This window comes from Coenobita brevimanus, chromosome 107 (assembly GCF_032717465.1).
Source record: "Coenobita brevimanus isolate Jiangsu-jjx chromosome 107, ASM3271746v2, whole genome shotgun sequence".
NCBI classification, from domain to species: domain Eukaryota; kingdom Metazoa; phylum Arthropoda; class Malacostraca; order Decapoda; family Coenobitidae; genus Coenobita; species Coenobita brevimanus.
The window spans coordinates 5,066,620-5,081,331 of record NC_137060.1 but is presented as its reverse complement, the minus strand read 5'-3'; positions in this window follow the sequence as shown (position 1 = coordinate 5,081,331).

The window sequence follows — 14,712 nt, the reverse complement described above, 5'->3', positions numbered from 1 at the left end:
AGGAGGGGAGGAGGGTGAAGGGTGGAGGAGAGAGGGAAGGGAAGAGAGGATGAAGAGAGAGAGAAGGAAGGAAAGAAGATGGGAACTGAGACGGTAGGAATGTAAAGAAGATAAATGTGAGAGGGGGAAGGACAGAAGTAAAAAAGGAAAGAAAAGACGGAGGAGAGAAGGGGAGAGTAGTAAAGAACGGGAGATAAAGAAGTGGAAGACCAAAGAGAAGAGGGATGGGGAAGAGAAATAAAAAGAGTGGAGAGAGAGAGAGGTAAAGATGAGTGGGAAATGTAAAGGAAATGAAGTACAAGAAGGGGAGACATTGTGAAGAAGTAGAGGTAAAAAGCGAGGAGAAGAGGAAAACAACTGAGAAGAGAAGAAAGAAAAGTTAAAAGGGAGACAAGGGATTAAAGGAAGACAAAGAAAGATAGGGAAGAGGAAGATATAATAGGAAGGGAGGGAAGGGACTTGTGGGAACAGGTTAGGAAAAGGGGAGGAAAGAAACGAAGACAGACTGATAAAGGGAACAGATGAAGAGGAAGGGAAGGGAATGACAAAGGGAAATAAAAGATGGAAGGGAGAGGGAGAAAAGAAGAAAAAAATAAGAGAGGAGAGGGAACTGGAATGAAAATGGAGGGAAGGAGAGGGAAGGGAGAGAAGGGAAGATAAATGTGACAGAGAGAGAGAGAGAGAGAGAGAGAGAGAGAGGAGGGAATAAAAATGTGAAGGAAGGAAGGAAGGGGAAGGGACGAATAATAAGAGTTGCAGCCTTAGGTTCATGTGAAACGTGAACCCAGTGGACTGCAGGCTGAAGTTGCTCCTCCTGCAGTCCACCATCCTCCCCTCAGGGGATAGGGATGGAGTTGAGGGATGGTTTTATGACTAACAATGAAGCCGACAGGTTATATCGGTGCCACCACGTGAAGGCGTCCCCCTCCATCATCAGTAAGAGGGGGGAAAGAGGGAGAGAGAAGAGAAAGAAAAGGGTGACAGGAATGAAAAAGGGAAAGAAGGGGAGGGAATGGAGTAAAAGATGAAACTAAGGAAAGATGGGAGAGGATAGGGAAGGAAAATAGGGAGAAGGAAGGGAGGGACAAAGAATGAAAGAAGGGAGTGTACAGAAAGGAGGGGGAAGGAAGGGAAGGGAAAAGATAAGGGAATGGATTGAAGGAAAAGTACAGGAAGGGAATGAGAGAGAGAGAAGGAAGGGAGAAAGGTAGAAAAGGTGAAGAAATGAAGCTTATAGATAAAAGAGTAAAGGAAGAGATATAATAAGAGAAGGAAAGGGAAAAGGATGTGAAAGAGAATGATAAGAAGACATGGATAATGAAAGACGATGATGATGATGATGATGATGATGATGATGATGATGATGAAGGATGTGAAGAAACAAGAGAAAGGAGAGCAGACAGGGACTTAAGAAAGTACGAGAAAATTAGAGTATGTTGGAAATAGGCAGGAAGGGCGGAAGGAGAGAGAGAGAGGGGAGAAAAGGTAGGCAGCATGGACGGTGAATAGCAATAGAGATGAAGGGCGAGAGATGAATAAATGATGAAGAGGAGACAGAGGAGTAAGAACTGAGAGAGAGAGAGAGAGAGAGAGAGAGAGAGAGAGAGTGCATTTCAACTTCTATGTTTTCCCTTTGACGTTCAGTTGCCACGCTATTCAAATCTCTCTCTCTCTCTCTCTCTCTCTCTCTCTCTGTCACTTCCTGCCCTTCTGGGGTCACTCTGCCAGTCACCAATATAAGGGTATATTTGCTACGCCATCCCCCGTTGCCGACCCTGGCATTGAGAATTTGTTGGCAGTATTTGCTTCTTTATGTCCTAGTTTAAGTAGCGAGTAGAAAGGAAAGGTTTTGAGAAGTTTTGCATGAACGTATAACCCCTTCATGGTCCGGACAACTCTGGGGTTTTATATCAGCCAACACCAGACGATTTTATTCAGCCGAGAGTTCATCATAGGAGCCTGAGAGTGTTGATATTTTACCATTAATCCTCTCATGGTTGGAACAACTCTAGTATTGGACTCCAGCTAACGTCAGACGATTTTATTTAGCTGAGATTTAGTCGTAGGTGCCTGAGAGTGTTAATGCTTGCTGGTGTTTTCTCTGAGCATAAAAATGAGAATTTGTTGGGGAAGATTTGAATATTTGTGTCATAGTTTGAATTCCATGTAGAAATGAACGTTTTAAGAGAATTTTGTGCACGAGGTTCAAAAATCTGTGTGTGTGTGTGTGTGTGTGTGTGTGTGTGTGTGTGTGTGTGTGTGTGTTTGTGTGTGTGTGTGTCTGTGTGTGTGTAAGGGACTACAAATTTTGAAGAGGTGATACTAATGGATAGGCCTCCGGTTATATTACTGTTCATTGTGTCCTCTGCAATAACATGACTGAGAATTTATTAACGAATATTTGCGTGTTTGTGTCCTAGCTCGAAATGGAAGATTTTAAGTGTTTAGGTTGGGTTTGTCATGTTGTGAGTATTGGAATATGTGTGTTTAGAGTGTGAGTAAAGGCGTCCCTCGTCAAGTGTTAAAGTGTAGCATCAGGGAAGGGGTAGCAGGAAGAGAGTGAAATGGGGCTTGGCCGGACCATAGAATTTTATATTACCCAGTATATAACCAGAAATGAATTTATGGTTGTAGAAACAGCCTCAAGCGACCTGATACAGCTTCTGGGATTAATTTCACACAACATGTCTTGCTGGGGTTGAGGCGAATCCCCCTGCAAAGATTCATGTTTCTAAGTGCTTTGGTTTGGTCGTGAAAAGAAGGACGGAGAGAAAACTGCATAAGCCGACGGATTCATATGTGTTTTTTCAGTAACGGTATGTATTTATTTGTTGCCATTTTTTGTACATAATTATTTCATTTATCGGTATCAGTAATCCCACCAGCCCGAGGACGTCATGCATATATTAGCTGCTGCCAAACGATGTCATTCAGCTGAGGAGAAACAGATTTACAGGGGTTAGATGGTGATGAATAGGTTGATGTTTATGGATTCTACCTTACCCCATCTTTACCTGAGGAAAAGGGTTGGGAAGGTGATGAAGGTGGTGATGATGATGATGATGATGATGATGGTGGTGACAGCCTAGTTTGTTAACGTTCATATTATTTATCCTTGTTTCTGGATCTTGTCTTCCCCGTTTTTAGGTTTGGGAAAAGGGTGATGATGATAATAACGGTGATGATGATGATGATGACATATAATTATCACTGGCCACCTTTTCGTTCATGAGGGGATGGTTTTCTCAGAGCAGCAGCGATGTACACCCATACTGGCGTCAGGTGGGGCACTAAGGCTGCCGTGGCCATGATCTCGTATTTATATACTTGGAGTTGGGAAGATGGTTACCGTACGATGATAATGATGAAAAATAATTGTTCCACTTTTGTATCATGTGCTGTCTTGTTTGTGGATACTGTTTACCCATATTTAGGTGGACAAGATGGTCAGATGATGCTGTTTATGCATCCTGTGTGTTGATTACCATGATGAGGATTGGCCTGATATTTATAGGTTCTGTCTAACCCGTATTTACTCGTACGTGGCATAATGAGGATACTATCTATCTATCTATTGCCAGACGCCTCAATCCCTGGGGTGGCCACAAACAAATCGCCTCCAAGTCGCCCTTTCCCCCGCCATTTCACTCCCCTGCTCCCAACTCACACCCCCCTCTCTCATATACCTCTCCACCCCATCTCTCCATCTCATGAGGATACTACTCCCGCTTTTGTACTTTGTTTTTGTATTCCACTTCGCTTCGTAAAAGTTAGTAGGTGGATGGTTACCATCGTGCCGGGAGGTACTGCCATGGGAGTGATGTGGGGTCAAAGCCCGGTTGCTGGCCTTGCACAACACTCTCAGGCGGGGAACTCAGCCACATTTACCAAGTCATCAAAGTCCTGGCTGAGACTGCTACTCATACACATCTCCCATACGCAGCTCGTCCTCTTGGGAGTTACGCCTCCTTCATTTCCCGTGCGCCTCGCCATGTGAAAAGACCCTGTTTCGATCCGGGCAAAGCACTGTCTGCCATGGGAAGGCAGATGCTTGCAGGCGATCGATGGGTCTGCTCGGCCAGACAGACCGGGGTAGAGCAGTAACAACAATATTAACAACAACGTCACCTGGTCTTTAGGTGTGGACAGAAGAGTGTAGATATTGATGATGAAGGATAAGATCAGTCCACCCCTACTCCCTCTGATCCACGAGGATGGCAATGTCAGAGCAGCAGCGTGACGTATCCCTCCCGGCGTGTGGTATGGCACTAACTCTCCCGCTGGCCGTGATCTCTTTTTATAGCCCCACACAGCAACCACACCGAATTCCAGCACCACTTAAAGGAACCCACCTGCCGGACGGGACAGGCGTTAGTACTTTTTTTCCTGAGATGTTTTCTCTGCTTTATTACCAAAGTTTCTGTTTTGCAAGGTGTTTTTTTTTTTTTTTTTTTTATAATATTTTCAAGAACATTAAATGGTGGCTCTTTCAGCCCTGTTTTTTCTTGTTTTCTCTCTTCTGGTCCATGTATGTTTTTTTTTATTTTTTCCTTGAAGGAACGTGGCTGGCTGGAAGGACCCTCGCTCGTTACCTTTTTTCTCATACCTGTTTCCCCCTCTTTGTTTTCTCTTCGTCTTTCTGGCTATTTATTTTCTTCAGTTTGTCTCTTTCTCTCTATATTTAAAGGAATGTGGCTGGATGAGTAAATGGTCTCTCTCTCTCTCTCTCTCTCTCTCTCTCTCTCTCTCTCTCTCTCTCTCTCTCTCTCTCTCTCTCTCTCTCTACCCATTATGAATTTCTGCCTTTTTTTTTTTCTTTTGTGGGTTTTCTCCCCAGTATCTTTGTCTGTTCCTTTGTCGTGTTTTTTTTTTTTTTTCCCTGAAAGGTAAGCATCGTCTAGATAGTCCCCCTTCCCCCCCTTCTCTCTCTCTCTCTCTCTCTCTCTCTCTCTCTCTCTCTCTCTCTCTCTCTCTCTCTCTCTCTCTCTCTCTCTCTCTCATTCCCATAAATAGATGGATAGGTAGATAGAGATAGGCAGGTAGGTAGATAGATAGACAAATATAATTTATGTATTTATGCATATATACGGTACGTATGTCTTAATGTCTCTTTCTCTGTCCCTCTCCCTCTCTGTCTATTTTTGTCCACACACACACACACACACACACACACACACACACACACACACACACACACACACACACACACACACACACACACACACACACACACACACACTGAAGACCATCCTCCTTTCTTCGTACCTTTTGTCTTTCCACACACTCCCACACATTCACCCACAGTCATCCATAACCCTCTCTAACACTCGGCCATCTGCCTCCCTCCATTCCTTCTTAACTTTCATCCTTCCACACTCTCACACACTCATCCAACACTCACACATCCACCCTCTCTCAGCACCCCACCTTCCCCCACGTGCCTTTGTAAGCTGCAACGTAATCCCTTCCACCTTCCCTGCGCCTGAGTGCCCCAGTATTGGTGACCAGCACTGCCTGTCTGCCTCTATTTCCTCTATACCATCGCCACCCCTCACATCCATTGTACAGTTGTTTTGGACAGCTGGTGTGTTCAGGAATTGTTTTGTTCATGGAAGGTTGGGGATAGTGTGTTTTAGAATAGACTGTTTTTTGTCCTTTTGTTGTCTGTTGAGTTTTTCGTTCATGATTTCTTTTGGTTATGGAAGTTAGAGAGTATTGTGTTATAGTACTGGATCATTGTCAGTGATTCTAATTTAGCAGTCTTCTGTACACTAGTTCTGAGTGCTTTAGTGATCTTAAATTGCATTGTTTTTTGATGGAGTTTGCCCACATGTGGATGTTTGTGCTGTAGTATTTAGGGATAATATATTGATCTGAGGCATGGTAGCGAAGCAAGACAGTATTCCTTTTTTTACGTACGTTTGTGTGCTAATGTATGTACGTGAATTATCTTCTTTCTTGAACAGTTATACCCTGATAATTTTTTATGGTGCAGAATAATTAACAGAAATTCACATTTTCAGGGATCTTTTGGTAATTACTACAGATAAATTGTGTTTATAATTTGTTTCTTTTGATGAGGTTGCCCAAACGCAGATATTTATAGGGATACTGTGCTGTTGTATGTGGGTATAATATTCCATGTTAGAATTACAATGGCACCTCTCTATCCCTCGCGCTTCTCTATTTCCTGTCTCTCCCTGCCTTTCATTCCCCTTTTGTTTACCGGTTTTATAAGCCTTTGCGTTCATCAGTTCATTTGTTTTTGGATATAATAACCGTAACAGGGATATTGTTTTAGTGTATAATTCTTCGTATCAGAGTAATTTTGTCACTAAAAATAATACTGTTTATTTTGTCTCGACTGTATATTACCGTATAATTCGTATCAGTAATGATACTGCTGCTGCTGCTACTACTACTACTACTACTACTACTACTACTACTACTGTTAATAATAATAATAATAATGATAATAATAATGATGATGATAATGATAATAGTAACAACAACATAACAGCAACAGAACAACAACAACAACAGCAACAGCAGTAATAATAATAATAATAATCATCATCATCATCATGACAACAACAATAATAATAATAATAGCAATAGTAGTAGTAGTAGTAGTAATAATAATAATAATAATAATAATAATAATAATAATAATAGCACCAGTAATAAAAAATTTCATGTTCTTAATAATATTAATCTTTCTTCTTATGTGTATTGTTCGAGTTATTTTTTTTTTCTTTATGGTTTGTGGTAGGTGGTGGCGACCATCATCCACTCACTTGATGTAGTGCTGCCTACTTCCTTAGCTTTTATCATTCTTTTTCTGTGCCTGCCCTCCTCTCTTCCTGTTTCTCCTATTTTTCCTGTCACTTCTTATTCCTTTTCTTTCCTTTACAGGTGGCTTTACATTGAGTGACAAGCCAAATGGTTTCCTGTAAGCCAAGAAACCATTTACAACGCTGGGTGGTAACCATATATCCAAACCATACGTGCTCCCTACGTTTCAACAAGTGGGTTGATGGAGGGTTGGTGCCCCTCCCTGTAAAACAACTCAGTGTCAGATGGCCACCCTTTGCGGGATTATGGTGTCTGGCAATAGATAGATAGATAGATATTGTTCTGGTAGTTGGTGTTCTTGTTCTCCTCTCGTCTTTCATCCGGCTTACTCATCCCCCTGTCTGTGTATTTCTTTTATTTCCTTCTTTGTTAAGCCTCTCTCTCTCTCTCTCTCTCTCTCTCTCTCTCTCTCTCTCTCTCTCTCTCTCTCTCTCTCTCTCATATCCTTTTCTTTTCTCGGCGTGGTTTTAAGTCACTATTTATTGCATGGTATTGTTCCGCAGGATTTTCTGCTCATTCTCTTACGTCTGTTTTTCTTGTATATAAAACCAGCAGGGGTAGCCTGCGTTGCCGGACCAAAAGGGTGAACACTCTAATCCTATTTGTTCTAGTTCAGTCTTTCTTTCTACTCCAGAAAGACCATGTATGTACCTCCTATGCTTTTGAAGAGGGATTATAAGAGGTCCAGGAACTTTCTGTTTCAGCTTTTGCAGACTACGGTATTTGTGGGCACATGTTTGCTCTTACCGGTGACCTCAAACGACCTCCGACCAGTGACCTCAAATGACCTCGGTGGTCAACCTCACATAGCCTGTGTCCAAACTGGAGGTCATGTGAGTCTCCATGCCAAAAATTGGAGTGCAAGGGTACCCGGCGTTGCCCAGGCCAAAAAGGCGAACTCTACCGATGACCTGAAATGACCCAGATCTGAATTTTGACCCCCCTAAAACCATCCTTGGGTCACCCTGATTCAGAATATATAGGGACCGGGGGTCTCTGGCCCTTGGTTTGGACGTGATTGTAGGACAAAAAAACAACGGGGCTCATATATATATATATATATATATATATATATATATATATATATATATATATATATATATATATATATATATATGTTTGTTTCTGTCTGAGGTACTTTTATCAACCATTCCTATCATCATCATCATCATCATCATCGTCAGCATCATCTAATTGTTGTTGTTGTTGTTGCTGTTGTTCGAGATATCTTTTCTACAATTTTCACTGAGGATTTTCTTTATTTTTAAATTTCTGGTGGCACGAATAGCAACGGAGAGAGAGAGAGAGAGAGAGAGAGAGAGAGAGAGAGAGAGAGAGAGAGACTGAGAGAGAGTACAGGAAGAAATCTAATAGGCAGGAGCTTACTAAGAAAAAGTTGAAATGTGCATAATCAAAGGTAGAGTGAGGAAAAAGCTATACTGGATAGAGCGACAGGTAAAATAGGCAGAAATAAAGGTAAGGTGAAGAAACAGGTACTACGTGATGAGCAGAAAGAACGCTAAAAAAGAGAGAGATAAATAAGGCAGGAAAAGAGCTGGAATGGGCAGAAAAAAACTAAAGTCGGCGAAAAGGTTAAAAAAAAAAAAAAAAAAAAAAATCGGCAGAAAGCTAGGGTAGAGAGCTAATATCAAGATAAAACTGAAATGAAAGGCACGATAATAATGGACATAATAAAGCAAGACCAGGATATAAAGGCTAATTGGATAAAAGGATAACGTTACTAAGAGGATGTGGTCCAAAGCCAAACAGTAATAAGTTACAGAGGAAACCCGTGTTGACAGAAGAAGGAGGGTATAAGAGTGGATGATGCGTGCTGAGATGACAGCGATATACTCTCTGAAATTATATAGCGAATTTATGAATGAATGGAAGAGATAGATAGATTGATAGATGGGAGGACAGGTAAGTAGGTAGGTAGGTTGGTAAGTAGGTAGGAAGGATGGTATGAGGGAGGATGATGAGTGCTGAGCTGAGCATGAGTGCTGTGCTGAGCTGAGCATAATGGTATAGTTTGGCGCTATTTATGTACATAAATAGCGCCATACTATACCATTTGTACTTTACCTTGCCATAACATTGACACATACCCGCCTTGATTGCTGAGCTGTGACTGTAAATTAATACTGGAGTATAATCCTAATCACGAAGATGTGCAGTGAAAATGATGTAAAGCCGTAATGCGTAATAGACATTGAAAAGACTGACTGAGCCGTCCCCACAACACACAAGTAATGGCCCGGCAGAGTGGAAGAGGAGCGTTAAGGCCGGTTCACACGAGTTGAATCGCGGCCGTTTTTTTCGCCGATTTGCGGGGGGGAAATGCCGATTTTCGGCATTTCTCCCGGAAAGGTGTTCACACGTACGGGGACTGCAGAGGCAGGAACGCGGCATCAGTGTTTACAAAGATGGACCACCGTACTCGTACTAGGTGTGCAGCTCTTGCACTTTTCCAACTTCAAGATGAGCCCTCACGGCCGCGATTTAGCTCCTCTGAATAGGCCTTTACTGCCACTCAGCTTTCCGGGGCTTCAGGGGCCGTATGCATAAATTTTCTTAAGCTTAAATAATGTACAAGGTTCCTTTACCTTTAACTCATACTTAAGTAATCATACTTTTATACTCATGCTCATATCAGATACACCCAAACTGGAATGAACGTTAAAGTGAGATTAGTTGTGGTAGTACTGTAAACAAGATGTCGTATTCGTCTTCGTTCCCAGAGCTTTGCCTTGTTCGGTGCTTCCATTTAAATCGGCCCGGCGTCTTTCTCCCGATTCTGGCAAAAAAAGACCGACATGTCGGTCTCTCCATACCGGCGAAAAAAAGCGGCCGGAATTTCTACCGGGATGCAAATTCCGGCAAAAAACGACCGCGATTTTGCTCGTGTGAACCGGCCTATATATATGGACCAGCCTGTGTACTGTGTGGCTGCTATGACCCACTGCCAGGGTTACTACACTCTAGAGGCTGCTATGACCCACTGCCAGGGTTACTACACTCTAGAGGCTGCTATGACCCACTGCCAGGGTTACTACACTCTAGAGGCTGCTATGACCCACTGCCAGGGTTACTACACTCTAGAGGCTGCTATGACCCACTGCCAGGGTTACTACACTCTAGAGGCTGCTATGACCCACTGCCAGGGTTAATACACTATACAGTACAATATGAGTTTTTTTTTTTTTTTTTTTTTTTTTTTTTTTTTGTCCGACTCAGGGCATAGGCTTCACAGCCTGCTATCAAGGCCCAGCTGTCCTCCTACATACCATACACCTCTACATGTCACCACTTCGGCGCTAACACTCACCGTCCATATTGAATACATGCTAGGGCTGTCTCAGCCGGGATTCGAACCTGGGTCCGTTAGGACTGCAGGCCAACTCTCTACCGATTGAGCCACCGCCTCCCCCTAAATTAAAGCCTAATTTCTCAGTTGAGTCATTGGCTGTAAAATTAAGGTGCTTTTGCTGTGGAGACCAAAGTGTGTGTGTGTGTGTGTGTGTGTGTGTGTGTGTGTGTGTGTGTGTGTGTGTGTGTGTGTGTTAAGGGACTGGGTGTAATAAGTGTATAATGGTGTTGTATGGGGTTTTGTGTGTGTGTGTGTGTGTGTGAAGGGACTGGGTGTAATAAGTGTATAATGGTGTTGTATGTTTGTGTGTGTGTGTGTGTGTGTGTGTGTGTGTGTGTGTGTGTTAACAAGGGACTGGGTGTAATAAGTATATAATGGTGTTGTATGGGGTGTTGTGTGTGTGTGTGTGTGTGTGTGTCAGGGGGGAGGGTAGTCACGCAATGTTTGTGTTTATTAAAGCTAGCTAGTTAGGAGGACGAGATTATGTGGCCAAGTCTGGGTTACATGGTTGTACTTCAAGGAGAGAGAGAAAGAGAAAGAGAGAGAGAGAGTTGGTTGGATTAGTAGGCCCATGCGTGGCATTTCCCCTCGTCGCACCTTGTTAATCCTTCTTAAAATGTTCTTATCTTATCCCTCCCTAGTGTATATGCTGATTTGTAAGGTTTTGTACATGAGAGAGAGAGAGAGAGAGAGAGAGAGAGAGAGAGAGAGAGAGAGAGAGAGAGAGAGAGAGAGAGAGAGAGAGAGATCCGTACCTATTATAGTGAAGGCTGTCTCTAACCCGTCCAGTAGAAATCTCTCCCATGCTGAGGAAAATCGTATTGTGGGAGGAAGAACTAAATAGAAATCACGTCATCGTAGTGAAGGTTTGATCATCATGACGATATTTATGCTGGAAAAAAAAAAAAAAAAAAAAAAAAAAAAAAAAAAAGTGCTACGGCTCTACATCCTTCCATAGCACTTCTTCGTGACCAGCATTATATTCAAGCGTCGGTATATTGTTACACCTCAGCATTGAAGATGGAGGAATGGCAGTTTTCGGTTAAGTCAGAATAAAAAGAATATAGTTGTCATAATTAAGGTCACTAAATAAATAGAACAGTTAGCGTGGAGTCTGAAGAAGGTACAGGCGCTGCATAAAGTATCAGTGGTGGAGAGGGAGCCTTCTGTGCTATCCTTGTCTTATTCTAGTACTGTTGTTTAGTCACACTCTTGTAGGAGGTGCCTAGCATGGGCCAACTGTCCTATTGCAGTTATCCTCTCTTCTTATGTTGTTATGTGGTGGCAACGATATAACCAGGCGGCGCCACTGCCTAGCTATAGAAATAAACCTCACTTCCCTGTCATCCCCTTTAAAGAGGATGGTGGAGTGCAGGAGACGGGCAAGTTCAGCCTGCAGTCCACCGGGTTGACACTGAGATAAACCTGGGGCCACAAAAACAGCTTGGGTGATCCCTGGTTTGACAGTGGCTGTTGTTTCCTGGTAAGGCCAATATTTCTGAATCGTACAGACACAGACACAAGGATCTTGCCAAAGTCTGACGAATACATAGCGGAAAAATCGAACCATCTGAAACAAGCACTAATAGAGACAGGGTTTTCAGTGTATTTCGTCAGTTGTCAATTTTCATCAGACGAACAGGTAAGATAGTTGTTTGTTTGACTGTGGAGTGTATTTCATTGGCTGGACAAAGTTCCTTCTTTAAGTTGTATTAATAGTGACAGAAGGCACACACCTGAGTGGAAATGACTGGCAAATATATTCACACCTTTCAACTGTTTTTAAATACATAAGGATGGGACAGGAAAGACAGGGCACCTTTCTGGAGTGATTACGTAAATATATTTTTTCTTTTCCCTTTTGGTTATAGTGAGTGGATGGTTTAGAGAAAGTAAAATATAAAGCTAAAACATTCTTTATTTCTTGGCGTAACAAACAGTACAGTTATGTGTATTGGTCTGAAGTTGTGTATTTACTTCTGTGAAGTATCTTGGTGCCACATACTCCCGCTCAGGTGGTAACACTGTCAGGTCGCCGCCCGGAAGGTCTTGAAGACCTATCCTAAGTGGCATGGGAGGCTTCGTAGCGATTTATTTTGCACATTGTACTTCAGTATAATCTTACATGCCGCTGATGCAATCCCTGTTGATACTAAAGCGACAGAAGCAATACATAAGTGAGTGTTAAAGCGTAATATGCATAATAAATCGCACAGGAAGATCTGCTACGAAGCCTGCCATGGCAGCCAGAATAGGGTGGTTGGTTGCACACGCCTGCTGTGGTGTAAACGCTGGCGGGTCTCTGCTGTGTCCTCGGTAGATGGTGGTGCCACATGGTGCAGAGAATGTCTTGGTCGTAACAATACCGGGCTCGGGGGGTGTTCGCTCACCGTACCTTCGTCTCAGATCTCACGCTCTTGTTCCCGCCACTCACAAGAATCTGAACAGAAAGTGTATTGATTAGTGTCGAAGGAAATGAGTTTTGCGTATAGTAATTATCCTCACTTGATGTGTTCATTATTGCAGTGCTTAATGGGAAGGATGAGGTGATGGTAGTAGGGTCTGTTGAACGAGGAGGAAAGGTGTGTGTGTCGGGGTGGAGGGTGTATATATGATGGGTATTGGTGTGTGGAGGAAGAGAAGGGTCGGTGTGGGTCGGAAGGGGAAGGGTTGAAAGGGAACGGAGGATAGTGAAAGGTGGGATGTGGAGGAACAAGATGAAGTATGGAATAAGGGGAAGAACTTAGACGAAGAGGCAGGTGTGGGTAGTTAATGGAGGAGGATGAGAGAAGGGAATAGGGAGATGAAATGGGCTAAGGGAGAGGGAGGCAGTGAGGTGGGTAGGAAAAGGAAGAGGAGGGGTGAAATAATAGGTCGGAAGCGTGAAGTGTGGGGGAAGGGAGCTGGGGATGAGGAGGTGGAGGTGGGGAAAGAAGAGAGAGAAGTTAGGTTGTGTACTGTTCAAAAATAATTTGTTGATAATTGGTAAACCTGTATGAAAAGTGCATTGAAAATTACCGATTATATACAGTGCCACCACATGAAGGCGTCCCTCCCCTGTCTTTCTGAGTAGGTAGTCTGAGCATTTTATATAAACTTGTGAAATGGACGAGCTGTGGAGCTGTGGAACAAAAGAAGAAGGCATATAGTGAATGGTTAGCGAGTAGAGGTAGGGGAGAAGATGAGAGAGAGAAGAGAGAGGTATATGTGAGCAGGAGAAGAGAGGTTAAGAGACTGGTGAAGGAGAGTAAGAAGAAAGTGGATGAAGAGTTTGGGAGGAATCCGAGTGTGAAATGGAGGGAGAGTAAGAAATTGTTTTAAAAGGAGGTAAAGAAAGTAAGGCAGTGTGAAAGGGGAAATAGTAGGGGAGTGAATGATTAGATTGTTGGTGGAGAAGAGAGAGAAATTGAGGAGATGGAAGGAGCACTTCGAGGATTTGTTGAATGTAGAGAGTGAGAGCAGTGCGAATATAAGTGGTTGGGGAATGGCTGGGAGATGAAGAGATGAGAGGAGGGAGGAAGAGATCAGTAAGGCGGAAGTAGTGGAAGCGATGAAGAAGATTAAGTTGGGAAAGGCCCCAGGAATTGATGGAGTGTGTGGTGAAATGCTTAGGTATGGGGGTGAGATTGTTGTGGAGTGGATATGGAAGTTGTGTAGATTGGCTTGGGAAGAGGGAAGAGTTCCAGAGGACTAGAAATCAGGTATAATTGTTCCTTTATACAAAGGAAAAGGGGAGAGAGAAGTATTTGGTAACCATAGGGGTATTTGCCTTCTTAGTGTGACTGGTAAAATATGTGGTAGAATACTCATTGATAGGGTTAGGCATATGACAGAGGAGCTAGTTGGAGAAGAACAAGGGGGATTTAGGAAGGGAAAAGGGTGTGTAGATCAGATATTTGTTCTATGATGTTTAGTGGAGAAGTATCAGATAAGGGAAGGAAAGTGTATGCTGCCTTCATGGACTTGGAGAAAGCTTATGACAGAATTGATAGGCAATGTATGTGGAAGGTATTAAGACTATATGGAGTGGAGGGGAAATTGTTGAGTGCTGTGAAGAGTATGTACGAGGGAGCCAGGGCTACTGTGCGAGTGGATGGTGAGCTGAGTGAGTTCTTTGATCTCAATGTGGGACTGAAACAGTGTTGTGTGACGTCTCCATGGCTGTTTAATATATACATGGATGGGGTTGTAAAGGAGGTGCAAGGTAGGGCAGTGGATGTGGGGTGGCTCTAATGAATGAGGGTGAGATTTGGAAGATTCCGGTGTTGCTGTTTGCTGATGATACAGTATTGTTGAGTGAAGATGAATGGGAGTTGCAAGGTTTGGTGAATGAATTTGGGACAGTGTGTAGGAGGAGGAATCTGAAAGTTAATGTAAACAAAAGTAAAGTTATGGTGTTTGAGAGGAATTAAGTCACAGAGTGTGCAGTGAGGTTGGATGATGAGGATATGGAGAATGTGAGTGCATTCAAGTACTTGGTAGTGTGA